Source organism: Panthera tigris, chromosome A3 (assembly GCF_018350195.1).
Source record: "Panthera tigris isolate Pti1 chromosome A3, P.tigris_Pti1_mat1.1, whole genome shotgun sequence".
NCBI classification, from domain to species: Eukaryota; Metazoa; Chordata; class Mammalia; order Carnivora; family Felidae; genus Panthera; species Panthera tigris.
Genome location: NC_056662.1, coordinates 72,595,503 through 72,600,804, shown reverse-complemented (window position 1 = coordinate 72,600,804; position 5,302 = coordinate 72,595,503). Strand labels below are relative to the sequence as shown.

General features: G+C 39.9%; 1 pseudogene; it reads right to left on the bottom strand.

The window, feature by feature from the left end:
* Nucleotides 1–4,688: 4,688 nt before the first annotated feature.
* On the bottom strand, nt 4,689–5,099 carry LOC102965924 (annotated as a pseudogene).
* Between the last annotated feature and the right edge of the window lie 203 nt (nt 5,100–5,302).

The window sequence follows — 5,302 nt, the reverse complement described above, 5'->3', positions numbered from 1 at the left end:
AGCAAGGCGCCTACTGTGGCTGGAGCACAGTGTATGATTAGAAAATAAGACTACTAGTAGTTTTAATGAGACTAGTGAATGCTTACCCTAGACTAGGTGTTATTCTTATTGCTTTATCAATACTAGCCTTTAAATTTCACAACCCTGTGAAGCAAGTACCAGTTGCTTAAAATTATCCCCATTTTACATGTGGGGACACTGAGGCACAGAGAGATTGATAAGTCAACTTAAGTCAAATGTTACACAGTAAAATTACATTCTAGAGAGTCCGACTCTAAAGCAGTGTTAACACTTCTCCATGTTCTTAGGAAATGAGACTGGAAAAAGCCCTATTAGAGAGGATACTGGAATGCTTGTTGAAACACAGAAAGATTTATACTGCCTTGTTTGTAAATGGAAGGAGATACATGTTTATTGAGCATACATACCTTAAAAAACATGTGAGATAGATATCATTTTCGATAGAATTCAGATGGGGAAACTAGGGTTCTGAGAGGGAAAGTAACTTGCTAGCTAGCAAGTGGCAAGAGAGCCCCTGAGGCCAGCATGTGAATGAAAACCAGTGCCTGTGCCCAGGCTGACGTTTATCCAAACACAGCCCATAGAATACTAGTGCCTAGCTTAGAGGGGATTGGGGTTTGTGGTCAACTAAACTTGGGAAATGCTAAGATAAACAAAATTAGACCTCAATTTAATTGCAGATTTTAATATACTTTCCATGCTTCATAAATAGAGAGGTAGATGTTGCATCACAGACTTACCATGATTCACTCTGTTCCCACCACTTCCAAGCCCTTTGTTCAAGTCATATTCAGTGGAAATAGTGCTGGGAGGTATACTGGTTTGGGAAAGCCTGAATAGAACATACTGGAGAAAGGAAGGAAAGATGTGCTTCGTGATCAGCTGGGCATACAGGCACTCTTTACAGATCTATAATGTTAAAATATGAAGGGCACATGAATCTTACTTTCTGAGGATGGCACAGAAAATAAGTTATCTAAACTTCCATATCTCAGAAGACTGGAATGTTTTGTGGGTTTTTTGTTTGTTTGTTTTGTCTTGGTTTAAGTATCAAAATGGGAAAACCTGATTTGATTTCTAAGCTAGAAATCTCCCAATTTCTATTCCAGTTCTTTCATACCCCAAGGTAAAGATGTTGCAGTGTTGGGAACCAAAAAAATATATGTAGGGTATGCTTTTTAGGTTATGCCCGTGAACTTAACTTCTGATTAGCTGGTGGTTTAATTTATAATCTGATATTGCTATTGTATTACTATAAAAGAGAGTATGCTCAAAAAGAATACCTTCACCCTTTCCTTCAAATTGCCTCATGAAATGTAAAACTTACATGTATGGCATGAGTAAATGAAGTAAAACCTTTGTCATTAAAAAAGTATTCTGCAGAACACCTGGATGGCTTAATTGGTTAAGCATCTGACTTTGGCTCAGGTCTTGATTTCACAGTTTGCAGTTCATGAGTTCCAGCCCTGTGTCAGGCTCTGTGCTGACAGCTCAGAGCCTGAAGTCTGCTTTGGATTCTGTGTCTCCCTCTCTCTCTGCCCCTCCCCCACTCATGCTCTGTCTCTCTCTCTCAAAAATCAATAAACAAAAAAAAAATTTTTTTTTAAGTATTCTGCAAATCTTAAACACAGTGTGAAAATAATACTCTTTTACCGGCTACAAATTCTGTATGTCAAAGGTCATTTCTGTAGGCAATTGTTATTACATTTGATAAGTTGAATGGAGCTTCCTTTTCAATTCTATGAGTATTTTTTTAATCTGCAGGATGATTATTGGAATGGCCAGAAATGCTATCGGTGCTGATTTTATTACCCCCATAAAATGACCCAGCTCTAAGAACAAGAGGGAGATTTAATAACATCCATTCTTATTTAGAGAGCTGGGGTGTGGGTAAAGGCTTAAATACAACCCTGAGTTCTTGCAAAAACTGGTGGGATCACTGACAGTAGTGTTATTTCATACTTCTGGAGACATTTGACGGGGATCTCTTCAGATACAGACAAGATCGACTTTTGGATATTTTTCCTAAGAAAGTTTTCATATTGACATACTTTGCTGCTGCTGCTGTTGCTCTAAAATTTAATTTTAGTGACTTGAAGCTGTGAGTAAAGTTCAAACTCCCTCTTTTACCACTGCATTCTGATTGGAAGGTAGCTTATTTAGGATAACATCAGTTCTTTTGCCCGGAGTCTACAGTAAGAGGAACCCAAAGGAAAAACACAAATAAAAAGACGGTATTCACTCATAATCTTTCTTAGGCCAAAATGAACAATATATATATACAAATGCTAGTGAAACAGATTGAAAATAGAACCCCACAGGAAAGTTGAAAATGATGCTAACTAATTGCAATAAAATACAAATCCACCCATAACCTAATTAATATAAATATCTTCTTTCTTTTGCATACCCCATAACATGGACATATACATTGAAATGTGTCTCAAGCACGGGCAACTGGGATCCCCAACCTATGAAACATACCAGCCTTATGAAAACGTTCTCATCTTAGGAACCACTGGATTTGGGATTCTGTACCATTCTAGTGGCTTCTTGGTTTTGGAATTGGGTAGGAAATCTTGGGTGAAAGGAGACTCAAGATGTGCGTCCTGAATTGTAACCTTGGCACCACCCACTCTGTGAGCTCAGACAAATGACTTCATCTCTGGTGCCTGTTTTATTATCTCCCAATTTCTATTCTCGTTCTTTCATATCCAAAGGTGCATGTCATCTGAAGCCTTGGGCACTTTGCATCATAAATCAGAAACAAATCCAGGAGGGAGAAAGAGTGAAGGAGACAAGTACCTGGCTAGGAACACTAAGTTTCTGCACACACTTTGTATCAGGTTTTGTTCATGGTGTTTCATGTTCTGGACCATTCCTTCCACATTTATACATTTTCTCCTGGTCCTTGGAAAACTGAAGTCTCTGTGGAACATTCCATGAATGATCATCAGCATTACGTTCTACTAAAATAACTGGGACCTATTTATAAACCACAGGAAATTGTTCTTGCTCAGGATACTGTCTGAATAAGTAATTTAAAAAGTGGAAAACACTGTCAGTCTTCCATATGTTTTCTCTATTTATTGTTTCCCAAACTGGCCTTGAACATTCCTATCTCTATACCTTTGTTTATGCTATTCTCATAGCTCACATACCTTCCTCACTTATTCAAATCCTCTCCTTCTTTAAGATTCAGCCCAAATATCACTTTTTTCAGATAGAAATTTCTATAACTTTTGACATGGGTCCTCACCCCCCACAACCCTCAAAACTATGAGTCACTTGTACCCCCAACACATCACTTAGCACTTAAGTCCTACCCTATTTTGTTTTCTTCTTGTTGCCATTACATAAAATTGGGATTTCCAGAGAGACTGTGAACACCTTGAAGAGAAACTCCCACATGAATAAACCAAGATAGCATCCGATACACAGCTAAGAACACAGAAGGTAGGGGCGCCTGGGTGGCTCGGTCGGTTAAGCGTCTGACTTCGGCTCAGGTCATGATCTCACGGTCCGTGGGTTCGAGCCCCGTGTCGGGCTCTGAGCTGACAGCTCAGAGCCTGGAGCCTGTTTCAGATTCTGTGTCTCCCTCTCTCTGTGACCCTCCCCTGTTCATGCTCTGTCTCTCTCTGTCTCAAAAATAAATAAACGTTAAAAAAAAATTAAAAAAATAATATTAAAAGAACACAGGAGGTGCTTAGTGTTGTGGATATAAGGTGATGGTTTTCAAATGGTCTAAAGCCAAATAAAAGAAAATCACAGAAACCCGACGTGCAAAATAGACAAAAGTTGACCCAGTGTGGTAGAAGTTGGAGTATAGATAGGAACACTGGCATCCCATAAAATGGGCCCCATTCCCTACCCTCCTCTTTGCTCAGATGCTGGAGCATCCCCACAGCTCACACTCCCTTTCTCCCTTGGCCTGTCCATGCCCAGTGTCCCTAGGCTTCTGTGCTGGGAACCTGACCTTCCCAGCACCTTAGTGGCCTCATTCCATTCCCTCCAGGCATAAGCATAGATGTGTCTGAGATGAGCTGTTAGAACTCTCCAGTGTGCTAATGTTACCTACCCGCTCCAAAATGTTTGCATTCTCATAGAATTTTTCTAAAGAGAGCACCTCAACCACACCCATGGATCCCTAACCAGTCACTTGGAGAACTCAATATGGCTGATCATGGAACAGTCCTTTTGACCACATTCCCTCTTTCCTACTGCCCCAGCATATTCCCTTAGGAATGCCTGTGTGTTTGAAATTCTGGAAGTCCCCAATAGTATTTTCTGTCAACACAAACATACTCTTCCCCATCAGTAAAATTCTCTTTCTCTTTCATACTCTCAGTTAATTGGAAGGAAATAGAGCAAAGTTACTGGTAGTAATTTTTTTTAATTGAGGTAAAATTGACATATAGCATTATATTAGTTTCATTTTAATGAAATTATAATGATTTCATGCAAATACATTTTGCAAAGTGATCACCACAATAAGTCTAGTTAATATCTGTCCCTGTTCACAGTTACATTTTTTTTTCTTGTGATGAGAACTTTTAAGATCTATTCTCTTAGCAACTTTCAAATATGTAATACTGTATTATTAACTACAGTCATTCTGGTGGTACATTTTGTGTGTGTGTATTTTTAATGACTGAAACAAAGCAGATTTAAAACCTCAGCTCCTGGAAGAACCATTTGTTCTTGCCCGTCCTGTACCTCTCCTGGAAGTTTACCTTGGCTACTAATCAAGCCTTGCATTTAAGAGCAGGGTCTCTGAAGACATCCTTGTTGACGACAGTTTTGTCCAAGGGGATATGCACAGAGTACTTTATGGGCATGCATGATTGTAGTTATAAACTTTCACAAAAGACTTGATCTTTGACCTCTTGATGATTTCCTTCTTTCCCATGGCAGCTTGTCACTTTGCAGGGATAGCGGTCAATTCTAGCCACCAGAGCATGGCTGTAGGGACAGTCTGAGGTATCAACATCAACATTCTTCATGGTAACTGCTTTGCATCCGGAGTAGTGACTGGCCAGGACCAGCATCACCTTCCCCGGTTTCATGAACTTGCCCATCTTGATGCCATCTAGATGAACTTGCCCATCTTCGAGCCTCTAGAAGAAAGCTCTGGTGGTATTTTAAATGGCACAAGACACATCTCATTCAGAGCACAGAAACAGAATGAAGAGTGGCTGTACCGTCCACTCCTTGGCCTGGCATCATTCCAGCCCATTTGCCCCAGTGCTGGACTGCACTCCTCCAACATTGACCACTATGG